The sequence below is a fragment of the Mixophyes fleayi genome, chromosome 11 (assembly GCF_038048845.1).
Source record: "Mixophyes fleayi isolate aMixFle1 chromosome 11, aMixFle1.hap1, whole genome shotgun sequence".
NCBI lineage: Eukaryota > Metazoa > Chordata > Amphibia > Anura > Limnodynastidae > Mixophyes > Mixophyes fleayi.
Window position 1 is genome coordinate 39,321,379 of NC_134412.1, and position 21,665 is coordinate 39,343,043.

A 21,665-nucleotide genomic window follows, 5' to 3' on the forward strand; every position below is an offset into this window, starting at 1 on the left:
TGTAGGAATGGGGATCTCATTGCTAGCTGGCCATGTAGCGTAATCAAAATTGATTGTGATACAATCGCCCTCCAATTCTCCTTAATTTAAAATAACGCTTCTCGTATGGAGATAGCGATGTATGCCCAGCCTGCCGCGGTCCCTGCGTCTATAAGTGCCAATGCCATATAAAATTGTCAGGCCGCTGCATTGCGGAAAAGATGAACAAGCCGCTATTCCGATACCCATCCATAGGGATGCAAATGTCCTATAACCACGGCCCCCACTGATACCCCAACTGCGTGGGAGAGGTCCTAATGAGGATTTCTGTTACCCAGCAAGGCGGATTTGCATGTAGTGGCCTAACAGGCTAAGCGTGTCTTGGGAAATGTATGAAGAGCTGGAACTACATTATGTGAAACGTGTTGTTGGTAACGTATTATGATAATCATACTCACCGGGTATACGTCGGCGGTCCCCTGTTCCTGGGGTTCGTGAGGTCCCGAATGTCACTCAGATGACATCGCCATGCACCTTCTACAGTACCGCTTGATCTGGCGGGAAGGTCGGGAGTGCTATCTGAAAGTCCCTTATCCCGTAGCCTCTGCAGTACTGAAACAAGACCATGCTAAAAATCTGTCCTTGACACGTGCTGTAGCCCCCGTGGAGGGGTAGTGGAACCTGGGATTCAGGGGGAGGAAAGGATGGGTGTTATATATGATATGGCTGGAAAAAAGGGGAGGGGTGGACTACTTATATATGTATCAAGCATAGGGGGAGATTGTATATATGTTTGACATTTTGCCAATAATAGAATGCTAATAGGATGCTAATGTAAACTGGTGCTTTGTATTAACAAAAGCTTATGCATAAGAAATTATCCTACAGTTTAATTTAAACTTTAATCCAAAATATATTACTAAAATGAATTTAATAGAGGGAGCGGAACCCTCCGCTGTCAGGGGAGAGGTAGCAGCATGATTCCCTGTGTGTGGGGCTGCAAACTGGTGGAGCCACTGGGGACGCTATGCACCACATTCATTGGTGGTTCAGTGTGGACAGCAGCACCTGGCCGGGGGCGAGAGGGAGAAATTCTCCCTCTTCCCCGACGCCTGCTGTCTGCTCTTCGTTCAGCTCCGGAGCCAAGCAGCGCCGCTGCCCGCTCCTGAGCTCCCTACTGTCGAACATGCGCAGTGGCCGGCCAACTATCACGGTGGCCGTAACTCGCATCGAGTACTGCCGCCGGGACGCCCTCTGACTGGGGAAAGGAGGGGGAGAGGGGTCCTGACTGCTGAGATGGATGTAGCAGGGGCGCACTGTGCATTTTTAAGGGGGGGTTTCCCCTCCACTGAAGAAAAAGAGCGAGAGAGCTGCCGCGCATGCGCAGCAGCTCCGTTTAGGCAGCACTGTACTATACAGCAGCTGCGGCGCTGTCAAAGAAGCGTCCGCGGCGGTGCTGTATACAATACACCGCGGACGCTTTTTTGACAGTGCCGCGGCTGCTGTATAGTACAGTGCCACTATATAGGGCACTTTTTTTAGCGTAGGGGAGGGGTTTCTGGAGACCCAGAAACCCCACCCTGCGTGCGCCACTGTGTAGGGAAGGGGGAACCAAGAATCGGGAAGGGGGGGGCGAGTCTGCGGGGAAGGAACGTGAGGGAGGAAAGGGGAAGAAAGACTGTGAAAAAGGAAAGAGAATTAAAAAAGGGGTGAAAGAAAACGAGGGAAATGGTAGAGAGAAGAAAGCTGAGGAAGCAGGGGGGGACAGCACAAGAAATATATAATAGGAAGCGTGGGAAAAAAACATACAGACTGTGAGGATACTGAGCCTGTCTGATATGGGCTCGATGATTCCAGCAGAGAAAGCCATAGTAACATGAGGTGATGAAAACACTAGGAATAGTAAATAAAGAAGCTTTCGGAAGAGACAAAGAAAAGCAGGCAAATAAAAATGCAGGGAAGGGGGGTATTAAATGCCTGGAGAGACAGGGAAAGTGTAAAGAACAGAAGGGAAGAGAGGGAACAAATGCCAGAGAGACAGTAAAAAAACAGCAGGGAGACCAACACCGTTCAGAAATGGGGAAGCAAAGCCTATATATGGAGAGAAATGCAGCGACTATCGTGGATGAAAAAACAACAGTGTAAACAATACAATGCAATACCATGAGGGATAAAAAGAGCAACTGAATGGGATGGTAATAGCAGGGAGAAACAGGAGACACGGATATAGTAGGGATAGGCGAAAGGCAGAAACAACAGAAGCAGATTAGGGGGCCAGGGAATGCCTGCAAGGATAGAGAAAGTAGAAAGAAAAGCAGAGAGAAAGGGAATAAATACCACAGGACAGAACAAAACAGCAGGGAAAACAAAGGGAACAATGCAGGGGAACAGCAAAAACAGCAGGGAGAAAACAATACAGTGATGATACTAAGCCTGTCCGATGTTGTCCTGTTGATTTCCAGCCGAGTAAGAAGGAATGGATATATCTTGACCAGGCGTATATCCTCTCCAGGGAGTCAACCCCCACCCCCATCCCATTGGCTGGAAACTGGAGAGGGATTAACCCTTAAGCTGCAAGTACTATTTGTTGTCCATATCATCTGAGATTAGGGACCTTTCGCTTATGGCTGCACTTGTCACTGCACTCATAACTATTGGTATCCTTCTTTGATGATTTTATCAAGTGTTTCTCCAGCACCGTGCGCCCTCTCATGGATAAATAAATATTGCATTGTTGAAAAAAAAATGTAGTTGAGTTTAAATATTTTTCAGTTTCTTATATATGTAGCAGCAATGTACGCTTAGGCAACATATGGCTCACCGATTGCTATGCAACTACAAGCCACAACATCCTCCCCACCCTCTGGGTATGATCAGAATTGTAGCTCCTGGGCAGTCAGAGAACCACAGGTTGACTATCAGTGTGATATGATCATTCAAATGACAGCAAGCCGGCAGCAAATGACAGATGGGTGTCACATGAGAGTCATTTGGCCACTGCGTCCATTGGCACTACAACCAAGGTAAGCACAACCATTACATAGTTCTGTCCTCTCCCCCTCCTCTAAACACTGCAGACTCCATCAGGTCCTAGAGCCCGATCCTTGCACCCACTAGTTTCTTTTGTTCCAAGAAGCCAAGGACACACGCAAGAGCAGAATGAATGGCTCTTATGATCTGACCACTATCTTCAATCCTACGTTAAGATTCGTTAATCAGTATGAGCTGCATGGCACGATAGGCAAAAAGGTACAGTATGCCTGCCCATGTTCGTGTTCTTATCCACAGTAATGCATTTGTAATGAATATACGCTGCCTGCTGCTCTGTGCACGAAAGGATCAGTGAAAGGGATTGTGGTATTCACTTGTAGCACCACAAATACTTCTTCTCGACGGTTTCTGTCAATTGTCTATTTTTCCTTATGGGAAATGATCCTATTCTTTTATGTTGCGGTTGGTGTATCTAGGGAAAGCTATGCTCACTTACTAGAGACGTAGGAAAAAAATCCATGCAGACTCACACATTAATTTAGTTTTGTGACCAAGGCTATTTGCAAAACTACATTGCCAGGGATCAAAATTGCTGCTTTTTGTCTTTAGAAAGCTTTAACCTCAGTACTGCAAATTATGCAGATTGCTGATTTAAGGGCATGATTTTCAGAGAAAGTCATGCAGGTATGTCAACCTGGAACCTTTTGACAGAAATTTCTTTCACAAGACAGTAACACAGTTCAAGGTGTAAAAAAATTGCAGTAACCCATGGCAACCAATCAGGTATTAGTTTTCATATTACAATCTGTTGTAGACAAATTATGGCTATAATGTGTTTGGTTGCTATGGAATCTGTTTGGTTTCTATGGGTTCCACCACATGTATGCAAATTGCACAGTGCTATTAATTAAGCACAGATGTGCATGACACTGTATTAAGCTTTATCTGTCATTAATCTTGAAATCACTTAGTACCTTTTAATATTGATTAACAATATCAAATTGGTTCTTCATGATGATTAAAAAGTGTTGCAGTGATGAGAAAGCTAGTTATGCATAAATTGGTAATGGTGCAATTTCTTTCTCATCAAAAGCGATAGCAACAGTGACACTAGTACACTATGAAAGGCTAATATTTACAATAACAATACTGAAGGTAAAAATTCAGTGAAACATTCATATAGGAAACATTAATTTATATTATATGCATAGTGTTGGTGAAGCCGGCATGTTGATCATGACCTAAATTTTAATCTGGTCATCTGGTAAAACAATCATAGGTATTTTTTTTGCAAGAAAAATAAACTGGTTACTGATGTGTCACATTTATATTTTTCCAAGAAAAATCATGTATGAAAAATGGATTTATGTGAAATCTCATCTACTGTCTACATTATTTGTTTAAAGAGAGAAATAGTCTTAAAAAATATAGTTGCTCCTATTAGACAACACTTTCCTCTTCAATGCTGTAATAGTTATTGTAGTTCTTTGTATATATAACAATTTTAATTAATGAGCTAAGCTAAGGGATGTATTTTTTATAGTATTTGCTAATTTATAAAATAACTTTGCTAGGTATGACACAGCATAGCAGCAGAATAATATATGCCATATATAACTGTAAAATGTAAACAAAAAAATGCAATCAGGACCACCAAAATTATTTGTCTATGACCAGATCTTTCACGTGGCCAATTATACTTCTAATACCGCTTTTACACTGCCACCCCGGCAATATCCCGGGTATATGAACCCGGGATATTGCCGGGGGACAGAGGCTCCTACGGAGAGAAATTCTCGGGTAGACCCTGTTCATACTGAACACGGATCTGTCCGGGTCTCCATGCAACATCACAAGAGGAGCTCTGACTGGCTCCTCTTGTGATGTGTTTTTTTCAACTTTATAATTGTGTTTGGTGAGACTCAGGTTGAAAAACCCGGATCTCACCATTCATAGTGCAGGGGACTCGGGTCGGACCCAGGAATTACCCCACCAAAAGTCCTGGGTCCGGGATTCACTAACACCATTCATACTGCGCCTGAACCCGGGTCTTCTGGGATTGCCCCGGCAAAAACCATGGTTTTTAAGGCAGTATGGTTGGGGTATAAGTGAGGTGACACAAGGGATAGCATTGCTGCTGCACAGAGCTGCAGTTTGTATGTTATCCCCATGTTTACATGAGTTTCTTCTGGGTGCTCCTCCAAAAACATGTTGGTAGAATAATTGACTTCTGGATCCTAGTGTGTGTGGTAGGAAATATAGAATGTAAGCTACAATAATCAGGGACTCATGTAAATGATTACATAGTCTCTGTACAGTGCTGTGTAATATGATTGGTGCTATATAAATAAAGGATAATAATAATAAGGGCTTTTCTCGTGGCCTCTAGTTGCCTGAACATAGCCATGAGACTGCTTTCTGCCTTCAGCCCATGGGCCTCCCTCCACATATCCAGCACCTGCGTGTGAGAAGAAGCAAGGTATTTATTATAACTATATAGGTAATATAATATTTATTGTTCTTTTTTTAATATAGCATAGAACTCCACAGTTCTTCCAGCACAGTTTCAGTAATGTCTGTGTATTATATGATTTGTAAAGTAATTTGGTCAGTATTGTTTTTTTTCTTTACATTATATTCATTAATGTCTTTCAGCATTTCTAATTAACATACTTTTTCAGGGCACAAATTGAACATGTTGTTTTGAAGAAAAATAACAAGTCTGTCCCCAATGGCCTAGAGCTCTCATGTTTCTCAGGATAACATTGCTTTTCCACTTCTTCCCTAATTTATTTTGTGAAGTTTAGTAGTGATAAGCATGTATCTTGCAAAATATCTGCAGTTGCACATTCACACTAATAAAGATTGTGCAAATTTTCTCATGAAATGCATATATTGTCAGGCATGCAACATGTGATAGTTACATGATATATTATTGGTATTATAATATTTATATTGCTGGGTATTTATAGACAGCTGCTTCTTCTAGCTCATGAAAAACAATCTTGTCCTCCTGCTGATCCATGACTTCCACCTTATCCTTCTTCCTTTCTCCTGCCTGACTCGTCATGCAGGGCAGTTTGTTCCATGTGTCCCACCTCCTCGACAACATGCTCTGGATCCCCCTCCCCAGCATCTTGACATGCTAACTGCTCTGTGTAGCACAACATTTGAACATTTTAATTTCTAATGTCATATGTTATTATTCAAATGGTTACATTACAACCTGTCTGTGTTTTGTGCAATAATAACTGTTTATGCTGTATATACTTTTTAAAGAAATTAACCTTTTATACACCCCAAATTATTGGATTATGTATGCAAATATGTGTACATTATTAAATAAGTTATAACAGTCATACATTATACACATCTGGAACATAAATAAATAAATATGTAGATTACAGTTACTTTTTGTTTTATGAAATATTTCATAAGTACTGTATGTCTTGTGTACCTCTTGCTAATCTCCTCCTTAGTTTCCAATTTAAGTCACTCCTTGCCGCTCTAGTCGGAGGATGGAGCAGGTAATATCACGTTTTTGGAGTAATTTTCTCCTGATGTACTCTTTAGTGCAGTTGAGTCCTGGGTGATATATATGTCAAAATATTTGACAAAGAGCAACAGCTCCACCTACCTGGAGTATTTAAAACAATCTTAGAAACTGATTGGATGGCATACGTCACAAGGGTGTACATTATTGTTTGGTCATGTCCAGCACAATGAGGTTTTTGCGCCCAAAGTTACACTTTACAAGTTTACTACTCATGACTAACGGATACATTTGCTGTGCATTCCATCCAATCCCAAATTTGCATTATTCCATACTTCTGGTGAAGTATAGAGACCATTACCTCCTGCCTGGAAATGGCAATTCACCTCCATTTACAGTGCTCCATAAGGTTGTTTCAGAGGAGATGGAGCGATATGAGGTGGCAGCCAATTGCCATTTGAAAGATTAAGTACTAAATTGCAAGCGGTATTCAAGACAAACTTAAATAGTAATTGTGTGGATTGCTGATCGCCCATTATGAATTATTGTTTTATCTGAAAACAAATGTGATTTGTTAGTGTATTTTGGTATTAGAAAAGGACATTTCAGCAAATAACAGCATATAACTGTAATATAAATATTTATCTCCATATGTTTCTGATGCATATATATCTTTCACGTGTCTATTAATATATATATATTTTCATATATAACAAAATAGCTTTGGGTGTATGAGAGAGATGCCCACATTATTTACATTTTATATTGTGCAATACAAATAAATGATTAAAATTTCCATTCATTATATTACAAAGAACAGTTGGCAGTAGAAGTGGCCAAGCAGGAATAGGGGACAGAAGAGGAGGTGGCAGCAGTTCAGTTGCAGGAAGAGGGACAAGAGGTGCCCCAGGCTGGTATGTAAATATTCTATATTACATGTAATGCATAACGTAAATCTCACATGGTTACATGCATGACACTATGCATTTCCTGTTGAGGAAATTACAAATAAATCCTCAAAATAATTATGGCTTGTGCAAAAGTGTTTTCCTTAGGACCTTTAGTGCTACATGTTCAATTTGTCCCTTTATAATAAATATATTAACTAACAATGCAGAATGACAGAACATCAATGTATATGGTGCAGAGAAAAAGAACAATATTAACCAAATTACAAATTATATATTTTAAAGCAAACACTTTTGAAACAGTGCTGAAACATGTCTAAACTATGTCATGTTAAATTAAGAACGGAAAAAGAAATATGTTATTACTGTGCATAACGTTTTACACTTAATACTTGGTATCTTTCCATGCACAGGCCCTGGAGTTGGAGATAGCGACAATGAAATGTAGCCGGGAGCTGAAGAAGAGACCAGGATGCACCTCATAAGAATTTGTCACATGAGCTTGTGATTGGAGGTCGTGGGTATGAGATATGTTTTGTCTAAGATTTGCAATTGCGTGGATTCTCTTTTATAGTTTTATTTGTTTGTAAAAAAAAAGTTACATTGTTAGTTTTTAATTTTGGTATTTAATGTTATTAAATGTTATAGTTTTATGGAAGTATTATTTTTAATATATTACATACATTATTTATAATGCACTAACATGATACTGGGGCACATATTCAGGCATAGGGAAAATGCAGCTAGCTGCAAAGAGTGGGGGATATGAAAAGAGTCTACCTATTCACAACTGTAGGACATGGGGGAGGGTTCCATTAGTATTTCTAAATAGCACATCGTGATTTTTAAAGTCATACCTACAGTAGTTGAGGTTGTAAGTGCACATCATACTCTATACTTTTTTCTAAAACTTTTAATGCATGAACTAATGTAAACTTTACAACTCATATCTCAGATTGATAATTATTGAGTTGTGTTTTGTTTGACATTAACATATTTATATGAAACAGTTACATTTTTTTTAGTAGATAACCTTGTGCACTGTCAGATACAGCAGACACTGAAAATATGCTATATTAAACTTGTACTACATTGTATTGTTGATGCTAGCATGAGGATACATCATACATGGAACACAACACTACAGGTGGGTAGATGACATAAGGCTTGTCAGACTCTATTCAATTCAATTCCGTCATTTTATGGAGGGGCTCTGGAAGGAGCAGTTACGTTCATCTATTATTTTAGTTATTTTATATCCCCTTGGATTACATCGTGGATGAAGATTCCCTATAGACTTCCTCCAGGCAGAAGATTTTCGTTGGATTTAGCTCTTTATTAAAATGGGCTTTATTTTTAAAATGTTTGTAAAAAATTGTGTTTTTATTGTTTTTCCTATTAGGTAATTTAGTAGAATTACATGTCTTGCTTCCCAGAGCATGCTGGCACTTATAGTTCTAAAGGCACCAGCTTTGGTTGCCAGGGTTATTCAAAGAATTATAGTTTCACAAACGTACGTAAATATATGACTACTTTTCACCATTACCCAAGCACCAGCTGTGCTGGGGTGCCAAGAGAATCCCCAGTATTATTTAGCACAGGGGGTAAATGTATCAAGCTGAGAGTTTTCCAGCGTGTTTGAAAAATCAATCAGATTCTAGCTATTGTTTATTTAGTTTATTCTACAAAATGATAGCTAGAATCTGATTGGTTGCTATAGGCAACATCTCCACTTTTCAAACCCACCGGAAAACTCTCAGCTTGATACATTTACCCCCAGGACTTGTTTGCCCTAGAGGGCTACAAGTTGGCCACACTATGAGGGCTGGTATCATATTATAACAAGGAGACCCCATGGTATGGGTTTCTCTGTTATATTGTGACCAACCAAGCCTGTCATAGCCTAGTGCTGTTCGTGACGTTTGTGGGGGAATCCCACATTGTTTGTTCCCCTGAAAAGGCCAGAACCATCCCACACTATGAGCACTGGTGCTTGGATAGCTTTTTTTCTTTTTTTATTAATTCTCCACCACATACATGATATTAAAGTGTATGATCCACTTTAACCGTATCTTAATGCAGTAGATGCATTTCACTTAGTATGCTGAATATCATATACCTTAAGATATATGCAGCGCAGCACACACGTAAGTGTGTATGGAAATCGCTACGGAATTTGCTGGTGCTATATAAATAAATGTTGATGATGATGATGATTAAGTGCATAGTGTTTTCAAAAGCATTTTACGTGATGCCCTGTTTGCATTGTAGTCTTCCAAACCAACACCAGGTTTTGGTACCCAGAGAATACAGATATTGTATTTGCTACCCAGATACTGCATGTATAATATACACACACATATATATATATATATATATATATATATATATATATATATATATATACACACACACATACACTTTCAGTGACTAATTTATTAGATACACCCTTCTACTGGTTAACCGTCCACCTTCATGGCATAGATTCAACAGGATGCTGGGAACATTCCATATAGTTTCTGGTCCATGTTGACATGATAGTATCACGCAGTTGCTGCACATTTGTCATAGGCACATTCATGCTACCAATCTCCCGTTTCACTACATACCAAAGCTGGTGGTGGTGTCATATGCACTGTGCTGCTTGCCAAGGGTTGTTTGAAAGAAAATATCACTGGCAACACATGAAGCCATCTAAGCTAAACCAAAGGGCCAACAAACCTAAACCTGGCAAAAACAGTTTCAGTCTCTGCGTTCCTTTGCTCATCCTAATCCACCTGATATCAATGGTGGCTTTTGGAAGCTCTTAAGCGACTTGACCCTAGATGAAATTTTACTCACATTCAAAAATGACCGATGAATCGAGCAGATGGGGCAGCGTCTCTTCGACCGGGTCAGATGTTGGCAACACAAGTACATCCATCAGAAGCTTGGAGAAATTGGAAGGCCACTGTTAAATGCCAGAAGAGCTACTTCTTTGGAGAAGATGAAAGACTTTACCATCCCATCAATCTTTCTGCATGCAGTAGATGCGGTGAAGCTGGTAATGAAATCAGTACATATAAGACACCCTCGATGGCACTGATGGTCGGCATGGCTTACAAAAGATTTCGGACATTGTGGAGTGCCGAGCAATTTTGTAAGGCTGCACTGCTGTGGTTGAAAATGCACGCAACTTTAGGAAGATCTATGAGGCAAGATGGAACGAGCTTACCTCATTGGCTGCCTTGAAAATTCTTAACAACTGGGCATTGCTTGCACACGTCACCCTGGCACAGGTGATCATGTTCAATTGAAGCAGGGAAGGGGAAGTTACCGTCTCTTCAAGAAACACTAAGGTTCTTGCCCTAGTGCTTTCTGACCTTAAGAAGAATGTCTGCCGGCACTTTGCATGGATTGAAATCTAGGGAAAATGAAGGAGAACAGTCCTATCCTATTCTAATCCTGCTGACACCAGCAATGCAAAGTGCAATGGAACTTCTTGCAGAGAAGCGTGAAGAATGTGGAGTTAAAAATCCCCAAACACTGTCTTCCACAAAGCTTCAAAAGCATGTTTCCATTCTTTAAAAGGTTCTCAACCTAAACAACACAGAACTGGATCAATTGGCAGACTTACTTGGGCACGGCATCAGTCTGTATCAGCAGTATTAACTCCTCCCAAAAGGTACCCTCCAACTTGTCAAGATCAGCAAACTTTTAATGGTTCTTGAGAGGGGAATACTGGCTGAATTCAAAGGGAAGAATTTGGAAGAGCTGGATATTGCTCCAGATGGTAAGTTGAATGTGATGTTTGATTTTAAATTTTTACTTCAGTCATTTACATATCTGTTACTTTTTAGAACTGGTCCAGCTACAGAGTGACGGGTCGGTGGATGAGCAATCCCCTGAAACAGTGAGACAAGTGGTTATGCATTTGGTCAACACTTTTCTGTAAGAAGGGAAATAGAGTATGGACCCGGCAACATGGTACCAATGCCCAGTCAAGGTTTCCAAAGGTTGGTGTAGAACACGGGGCAGAGATGAGATCCAAGCTGTGGAGAAGCACATGTTTAAGTTTATGCAGGGTGCTTGGAAAGCAGGATTGCGTTGCGTGTATCAGGGCTGAACTATGAGCACTGAAAGATTGAAACTGGTTTTCTGTAAAATTCTATATAAAGAACCTTATAACAACTGTAAAGAGAAATAAAAATTAGTTGAAACCATACACAGTGATTGTCCATGACTATAACCTGTTTGTCTAGCCATGTCTAGGTGTTGGTGTATGCGGGTGTATGGATGTCCTCCAATGGCCAGAATTCATGAAATCTTGCAGTCCTTGTTAATTCTTTGATCAAAGTCATACTGAAAATCTCAAGTGAAAATGCTGGTGGCAAACAGCTCCTAAACATTCACATATTATTGTCCTGCTGATACTACATTAGGAAAGTGGTGTCCCTAAGTGTCATGTTCCAGACATGGGTCCTCATGATGCAATTAAAATAAGTGTGTGTTTGTGTGTGTGTGTTTCCCAAGTTGAGAAAGTGTGCAGGGAGCATTTGTGACGAGGTTGCTGGCTATCGGGACAATTACTTTGGAGAAAATACAGCCCATGTACCAATATAGAATCTAATAATAGGTCCAAGGATTGAATTAAATTGTACTTTTTTGGTTTGGGTATCATTACAGCAGAGTGCAATCTATTACCATTTGTCTTTTAAAATTTGTGGCTCTGAATAATTTCCTACTGTGTTATTCAATAAATTTATGGATAGGAAGACTGGTGTACATCAAAACATGTGTCACAGGCTTAAAGGACATGTCCACTTTCTGTCATATCCTTTTAAAAATGTGGTGCCTGCCTCCCATACCTATATAATGGTGTCCTTCCCCTAAGAATCCCTTCTATTATTAAGAAATAATAATTAAGAAGGAACTGATCTGCAGAGTGGACCACAGTGCTGGTTATGGTGTCATCTCACCATGTTATTTCAAATAAGGGTTTTCAGATCTGAAGGTACCCACCATTTTCTATGTGTAGAAGTTCACATCTGTAAGCTCAAAAAGCAAACATGACTTTAATTTAGGTATCGTTATGTCTGATACATTCCTAAAACTTCTGTATACATGTTTATGAATACTGCTTGTGCATCTGTCAACTATAGTTTTTGGTTAGAGTTTACTTATATTCACCTGCACTTTAAAATTAAATTTATTTTTCCTTTTCTTTATTTGAAGGATCGTTAACAAAAATCTGATAGATTGTGAATAAAAAGTTTTATGATGGAGCCTCCAAATCAGAACAAACTCTATCACCAGCCATGGACACTGAATCAGTTGGGTTACAGTAAGGAGTGGACCAAACCAATAAATCCAATGTGTAACTCGGGGACAAGGAAGCAGATCTGGACTTCTGGCATTGAACCTCTGGATAGAGACACATGTGACTTGCTTGTATCTCAGCAGAGATATGGTTACAGATCCAACAGCACAGACATGAGAGTGGAACCAGGTTTTCCAATTTTATACAATTATTTTGATAATATGCATCACAAATGTCTAGCTGATGATGTAACAATATCACAATGGATTGCAACTGGAACAGAGCTAATAAAATTAGACCCTAGGCCAATTTCGAGATCATTTCTCAAATCACCTTGGAATGTTATACAACATTCTTCTGAGGCAGTGATAAACTATACATGCAATCTTGAAGAGAAGCAGACACAGTTTCAATCTTGTGGAAATCCAGCCCTGAAGATAGTCAGAAACACTGACAATGATATTGCATCTACAAGGGGTCCATACTGTATCAAAACAAGCTCAACTTCAAACTTTTGTAGTCATCACCAACCAAATATGTCCTTTTCAGACTTTACTGAAGTAGATTGTACAGTTCAATCGACCAATAATTACCCTTCACTTCCTATTATTCAAACCAAAACAGTGAAATACCAACTAAACGAAAGCAAAGACACGTGTTTTACAGAAGAAAACAAGTTCCTCTTGATAGATGATCAGGGTGTTCCATACACTGTTTTAAAGAAGGATCTTATGAACTCACCAAAAACTGCTGATGAATCAGCCGAAATATCCTCACAGGTTCCCAAAAAATGTCATTATTGTCTGATTTGTTTTAGGTCATTCTTATATGTCTCTGATTTGGAACGTCATAGCATCACACACTCAGAACGCAAACCATTTGAATGCAAAGTTTGTGGAAAAAGCTTCAAACGGTCATCTCACCTGCAACGTCACAAACATATTCACACTGGTGAGAGACCATTCCTATGTGACATTTGCCTGAAAGGATTCAGAGAATCTGGTGAACTACAAAGACACCAAAGAGTGCACACTGGGGAAAAGCCTTACCAATGTGAAATTTGTTATCTCCGCTTTACAGAAAGAAACACCCTTCGCAGGCACATAAAGAGGAAACATTCCACCCAATCTCTGCACCAGAAGGATGCTGAGGACAGCAGTGATTGGGAAGAGAACCTTAAAAACATTCCTGTAGATGACTGCATGTAATGTAGGCAAATACATCTCACTGTTCTTTGTACATGTTTAAAATAGCCTTTTCATCTCTGAAAGACTGGATTTCAATTTTGTCTGAATTTTGACTTCTAAATATATGGTAGAAAAGAGCCTATCAGATTAAGAGCCAGGTAAAGGCTTATAATTTGTGGAATTGGATGTTGGTAATAGCCCATACTTCAACAGCACAAAGTTGTTTACAATTATTGGCTATTATGGGAAATAATGCAAAGATAGATAGCTATAATTGTTTGACAGCTTTTACAACTGCAGGATAGTCATGGTTATTTCCTCTCTTCTAGCCTTGTACCGGAATATATATATATAAGACAGTCCATGCTGAATGCTCGTAAGTTAAAGAAGCCAACTCCACTTGTCAATACTTCCACTTCTGTTTCATAACAGGAGTCTAAAAAAGGGAATTTCTCTGTCAACAACATATGCTATTCTGACTGCACATCTCTTGGGCAATAAAGGAGAACTGTAAATAAAAAATAATGTTTTCATATTTTAATTCTTATATTAAATATATCTGTATTTTACAATTTTTATTGCTATTAAATGTATGACTTAATGTACTTTTTCATGATGCTTTTCTGCTGCATAGACCAGGCCTGCACTCCCACTAGGCCAAGGTTTAGAGGACACCTAAAAGTTGTGTTGCAGGTGTGATGATATCAAGTTGTCAGTTTGTCTTACCTTGGTTGTTTTCAGTGGTGCTTTCGGGCCACGTGTTATCTCTTTTTTGTCTTTTCTGACACATGGCCCATAAGTACCACGGAAAACAACCAAGGTAAGACAATCTGACAACTTGATATCACCACACCTACAACGGATCACACACAGAGTTGCGCCACAAAAACACCCCACCGAAAAACCAGCACTCACAGACCTGGAACCCCTGTGAAATCCTTCAGGCAACAACCAGACACAACACTCAAACACACAACAGCAAGCGCAGACATCCAGACCCCAACACCTAAAACACACAAGAAACAGCTTCCTAAGAAGAGGTCCCGGAGGACATATAGGACACACCAAGCGATGCCCTCGCGCAGAAGATTGTGGCAGCAGCCAGATAAAACACTGTATAAAAAGTTATTTATTTGAAATTAAGACTTAATTTCAAACCCTTGTTGTTCTCTTTATTGCACTATTAAATAAGTAAGGATCTTCTTCCTTTTTTCCTTCTTTTCCTTGCCCCCGTGCATTAACCGTGATCAGCATCAGCACTGGTTTCACTTTGACGTGGGCCTTGGTTGTGCTATGCTTGCCTTTTAATTTATTTGTTTATTTTCTTATTTAATATACATTAAAAATAAATACCAGTCATCTTCATCACATTTATGATGACTTGCATATCTAGTTTGCACCTTATCAAGAAATGCTAAAAAGACATTATGGTGTGTTTTAAACTTGCAACTCCCCGTCTGACAATGTTATTTACACTTCCCATTGACTGAATGTAACCCCAGCACTAGGACCCAGAGGAGACACACCAGGAACAGTTGCTTAGCAGCATAAGTCTGGTATGTGCTGATGTGATGTGTGTGGTGACAACCAGGAGCCTGAGTCGGAGGGGGAAGGGGGGCAGGATCCCCCGGCAAATTTGATAGCTGGCAGTTGGCCTGCTGCTAACAAGCACCAAAGAACATCATGATTGTTATAATATAAGTGAAATGGGACAGATTTGAAGGAGAAATTACCCCCCCTTCCCCGCTAGCAGGGATGTTCTGCCTGCGACCACACACTATGTGCTGCAGGTCCGTGTCGGCTGGCACAGTATGCTGCCTGGCTGCTGTGATTGTGTTTAAAACACAATAATCTCTGCCAGGAGATTATCCCAAATAAAAGGAAACTTGTAGCCTTATGCCAGGTTTCTTCCACACACCTCTCTTATCAGTTTCTTCTGCAAATTGGGATGTCAGAAAGACCCATGGTCAGCACACATCACTTTTACCAAGGCTGTCATACAGAAGCTCAGGCGTTGGTGCACTCATTCCATGTCTGCTTATAGAGATGCTGTTCAATCTAAGAGTCACAACAGACACTTCTCTAGAGGGTTAGGGAGGATTCTCTCAGGGCAAAGCAAATAGGGGCACTCTGTGAAGTCAACGAACGAAACGCCACATAACACTTCTACAACTGAGGGGGGTATTCAATTGTTGCTTTTAACACGCTAAAACAAAAAAAAAAACGAGCGCTCTAAAAATATTAGCGTTAATACGGTAATTACTCGCTAAATTTCATCTCGCAGCTCCCTGAGCTGCGAGATGAAATTCAGCGAGTAAACTACCGTATTAACGGTATTTACGCGCATATTACCGTATAAACTGTAATATTTTTCGAGCGCTCGTTTTTTTTTGTTTTAGCACGTTAAAAGCAACAATTGAATACCCCCCTGTGAGTAGTAAAATTAGCTCTCAAAGCCCTAATCTCACACCACTCACAGGCATTGTCAGTAACCATGCAGGGAGATGTTAGAAATTTGTACTTGGGTATTACAAAAAAATGTTCACTTCACAGATACATACATCCCAGAAGAGGCAAATTGTCCCAACAAAAACTTTCTCTAACTACTGCATCCAGTGGTGGAATTCAGCCAGTTCTCACCGGTTTGCCAGATTTTAGGCTCAGTTCGGTGAACCGGTGACTACAGGCTGAGTCCATCCATTGCGTTGGTGGAGGGAGCAGGCTCCTTGAAAAAAAATCACCTCTCCGCGGCATCGGCACCTCCTCCTCCCTGCTCCGTCCGCACTGAATGTCAGGAGTGACGTGATGACGTCACGCCCGACATTCAGTGAGGAGCGGCGCAGAGAGGAGTCGGTGGCAAGCAGGAAGACAGAAGACAAAAAGAGAAGAAAGACGCCGATAGAAAAGGTAAGTGAAGGAACGGAGCAAGGGGGAGCAAAGGAAGGCAGCATGGCAGACTGTGAAAGGGGAGCAAAGGAAGGCAGCATGACAGACTGTGAAAGGGGAGCAAAGGAAGGCAGCATGGCAGAGTGTGAAAGGGGAGCAAAGAAAGGCTGCATGGCAGAGTGTGAAGGGGAAGCAAAGGAAGGCAGCACGGCAGACTGTGAAAGGGGAGCAAAGGAAGGCAGCATGGCAGAGTGTTTTGAAGGTCAAAGAAAGCTGCATGGCAGTGTCTTGAATGGCAAAGGAAGTCTGCACGGCAGAGTGTGATGAAGAGGGCCATTATTGTGGCATAATATGAACGGGGCATGACTGGCATAATATGAACAAGGGGCATTACTGTGGCATAATATGAATATAATATTAAATAACAGATTTTTGTCAGGTAAGGTATTCTTTAATATTTTTTCTTTAACATTTTAAAACTCTTATAACAATCTAGTTTTGTGTATCTCTTTTATTGTTCTTATTTGAGTATTAAATGTGTGAAATATTAGAATACCTTTTGGTATATATTTTTGTATACTTTAAATGGTCATTGTTAACCTATTTGAATCCCACCACTGACTGCATCCCTAAACTCTACCTAACTTTATAGATTTAGTTGTAGACTTATTTGCCAGTCCTTAAACGTAGAAACCTTGGGGTAAATGTATCAAGCTGAGAGTTTTCCGGCGGGTTTGAAAAGTGGAGATGTTGCCTATAGAAACCAATCAGATTCTAGCTATCATTTTGTAAAATGTACTAAATAAATGATAGCTAGAATCTGATTGGTTTTTCAAACCCGCCGGAAAACTCTCAGCTTGATACATTTACCCCCTTGACTTAAATCCAGAGTCTTATTCCTGGGGTTGGAAAATGAATGGCATGTCATTCCCATGACCCTTCCTCATTTTTTTTCTCCTCCAACGGTATTATCAAGAGTCCTACACATAATAAAGGCTGATCAGGTCAAGAATAGTGTTTTAATTTACCTGATTTGTCTATTCATAATCTTGTTCCTAATGATTAGACTGCTAATCAAGATACAAAAGATTCCCCTAGGCTTCTTTGTTATTCCTCTGTGTATGTGTTTTGCAGCTATATAAGGTTGTGCTATTAGCATTATCTGCTAGATCAGCACTCATCCATACAATAATCCCCTGGGTTACTTAAACAACGGAAGGTAAACACATTATTTTGAAGGTGTTATGATTCCTAGTATGAACTCAAGGGAAAATGGAAGTATTTGAATAAAGCGAGGTATGTTTATTAATGCAAGTATACAACAAAGCCAATAGGTGTATGAAATCTGTAAACAACAACTCAGTTGAAGCACTTATATGTTTCAGACATCAGAAATAGCAAGTTGGTCCATAGCAACAACAGTTCCATGATATTAAGGATTAACCAAAGTACAAGGTAGCAGGTCAACCAGGTTTGAGCCAGGGATGCAGGGAGAGATTAATGGTACAGTGTAAAGCAACACAAATTCAAGGTTGGGTGTAATGCTGATAGTGGCCTGTGTAGCGATGATGCTGGAGAGCAACACAGAACAAGCATAGGCCAGATCAAGCTGCAAATCTGGATAATGGAACACAGTGAGCACAGGTAAGTCTCAAGGAGCAGACACCACAAACCTGAGGCTGGGAAGTGGAAACGCAGACGAAGGGCTGAGTCAAAGACAAAGGGTTGGTCCGTTAATGACTCCCAAATGTATATCTCTTTCCCTGACCTCTCTCCTTCTGTGCGATCTTGTGTAAACATCTGTCTTTCAGCTATCTCCGCATGGATGTCCCAACACTACTTAAAGCTCAGCATATCCAAAACAGAGATTATTATCTTCTCTCCTGCCAGAATCACCACCTTCCCTCCAATTTCCCTCACTGTCAATAACACCACAATTTCCTCAGTCTCCCAAGCCCTCTGCCTTGTTATTACACTTGACTCCATCCTCTGCTTCATTTCTCACATCCAGACTCTATCCCAGTTCTATTGATTCCACCTTAAAAACATTGCCAGAATACACCCATTTTCTTACTCAACATGCTAGTAAAACTCTTATTCATTTTCATCATCTTCCGTCTTGACTACTGCAGCCTCCTGCTATCTGGCATTCCTGACACCCATATATCCACACTTCAAAATGCTGCTGCAAGACTGATTTTCCTTTCTCACCGCTCCACATCTGCTGCACCACTTTGCAAATCCCTACAATTGCTCGCTCCCTGTGTCCACCAGAATCAAAATGACTCACCCTTACCTACAAGGCCCTCAACAACACCAACCCTTCATATATCTCAAATCTCATATCAAAATACTCTCCCTCCTGCCTTCTTAGATCTATCTCTGCCCTGCGCTTAGTCTCCTCTCTAATAACCAACTCTCACTCACACCTACAATACTTCTACTGTACTGCTCCCCACATATGGAAATCCCTACCACGCCCTATCAGGCTTTCCCACAGTCTTCAAATCTTTAGACGCTCTCTAAAAACCCATCTCTTTTTAAAGCTTACCTTATATCTAATGATACTATTCAAACCTATACACTCTCACTGCTCTACCAATCTCCACTCTAACCCACACTCGCTTGTTTCAGCTGTGCCCACTTCTACTTAGAATTTCATCTAATGAGCAGGGTCCTCCGTACCCTATGATTTCATGACTGTATTTAATTTGTCTGCCTTGTATGGCTTTGTTTTATGTATGTTCCTGTTTTTTGTATGTTCCATTTTCCCTACTGGCTGTCACGACTCTGAATGATTTTGTAGATGCCTTGCCTCTGCCGAGATGAAACTCGCCCAGGAGTGCGGAGTCTAATGGGTAGGAGGTCTTCACCAGGGATCCTCGCAAGGGAATATGGACTCCGCTGCTCCTGTCCCGCAGGTCGCGGTCTCCCAGACAAGTACTGGCAGAGGGTAGTGGAGGTTAGGACACAATGGAAAAGAATGATGATATTCACAAGATTAAAAGTTCATGGCTCACAAGCATCACCGATAATAATAACACTGGAGGATAGTAGCTGTAAGCTGGGATGTGCTGCAAAGTAATATATTGGCTGTTGGTATAATTGGAATGAGAAGATATATATAACGGCAGAGACTGAATGCACGGCAGGTTGATCAGAATGAAGAGACGAATCACAACATGCTACTTCATAGTTGGTAACCCTTAACAACTGCAGGAGATGAGTAGAACAATAGTTCAATGCTGAGGATGATGAATGGAGAATGCTAGATCCAATAAAGTAACACACGGCAGAGGAATGTGAATCACTGGTACAGCAATAGTCCAAACAGAATATTAAAATATAGAGATAGCTGATCCGTAAACAAAGATGATTCAACGTAGCAGGTGAGTTACTGGTATAGCGGTAATTCTCATTGTAGGAAAGCAAAGGCGTTGAACTCGTTGATTCTACAGATAACAATCCCAAGTGACATAGATGAACACAAGTACATCAAACAGTTCGTTACCTAGAAGTAGCGGAGAAGCGAAATATATCTGAGCCGTGCGTGGAACTACAGGTGACAGGTAACCCAGCAGTAGATCCAATAGTAGAGCCACAGTAGTGTTGAGCCAGCCAGGTAGAGATGAGAAAATTGAGCTGTGGTAATAGACACAGGTGCAGCAAGCAGTTCACAATAATAGTTCAGTGTGCAGGTTAACAGCGGAGTGAAGTTTCAGCTGAGCCAAGCGTGGAACTACAGGTGACAGGTAACTCTGCAGTAGATCTAACAGTGAAGTGATAGCGGTGTTGAGCCAGCCGGATGAAGATGGAAAACTTGAGCTGTAGGAATAGCCACAGGTGCAGCAAGCAGTTCACAATAATAGTTCAGCATGCAGGTTAGCAGCGGCAATGAAGAGACAGCCAAATACAAACAGCAATGGACAATAGGAAGATCAAACCTATGGAAGCCAAATCCTAGTACTGAGTGAGTAACACAAAGAACAGGCAATGAACAGAAACCATGGGAGGTTTAAATAATACTCTAGAACCAATGAGAATCGGGAGGAGGTCCAGAACAAGGTAACAAGGAGCACCTGTGTAAAAGTAATGTCGCAGAACCAGGAGTAAGTTCAATCACTGTTTGCAGGAGGAAAGTCACAGCACCGATACCTATTTATGGGACCGTCGTGTGACACTGGCGCTGCGGAACAATGTGGCGCCTTACAAATTTACGATAATAATAATAATCCAGGCAGCGATATGCGTAGTCAGGGTCACAGACACAATGATCAATCCAGGCAGCAATCAGGGAGGGTTAGGTCACAGGCAGAGGTCAAACCGAAGTAACAAGCTGGAGCAGGTTATTCACATGGATAACAGACAAACAGCAGCAGCCAGAAACAAACAATGAACTGCAAGGAACATTGACCGAAGCAGGTATATAATGCAGTGGAACTGGTGCAGGCACTAATCAGGGAAAGAAATTAACTCCTTCAGGCGAGGTGGAATGTACAAGTTCAAAAAAGCAGCACCTCTAGTGTTATTGAGGTACAGCGGCCACATGCATGATAAAGGCAGTCCTAACAGAAGGGAAGTACAAAGACTTCTTATCTTGAAAAAAAATGGTCATTGAATTAGACCTTATGAAATATGGAATTAGAATAATATTTCTCATGTATAATAGTCTGAAACCAATGCGCCTAAATGAAAAGAATCATACACCTTGGGCCTGATTCATTAAGGAAAGTAAGGCAAAAAAAAGGAGTACATTTTCTTCTGGACAAACCATGTTACAATGCAAGGGGTGCAAATTAGTATATTGTTTTGTATAGTAAGTCTAAGTGATTGAAGACAAGGTTCTTACTGCCACAAAAGTCCGGACAATCACATTGTACCTAAGGATTAAAGGTGAAACTGTCATCAGAAGCATCCAATGC

At 40.6% G+C, this 21,665-nt stretch overlaps 1 long non-coding RNA gene across 2 annotated transcripts; it reads left to right on the forward strand.

Moving 5' to 3' along the window:
• Positions 1-3,027: 3,027 nt before the first annotated feature.
• Positions 3,028-13,296, forward strand: LOC142106756 (uncharacterized). Of its 2 annotated transcripts, none has more exons than XR_012679777.1 (5): positions 3,028-3,228; positions 5,360-5,449; positions 7,279-7,377; positions 7,785-7,892; positions 12,586-13,296. It is a non-coding gene; the product is annotated as an uncharacterized LOC142106756 (long non-coding RNA). The 2 variants fall into 2 exon arrangements; XR_012679778.1 differs by having other exon boundaries at positions 7,284-7,377.
• The last annotated feature ends 8,369 nt before the right edge of the window (positions 13,297-21,665 follow it).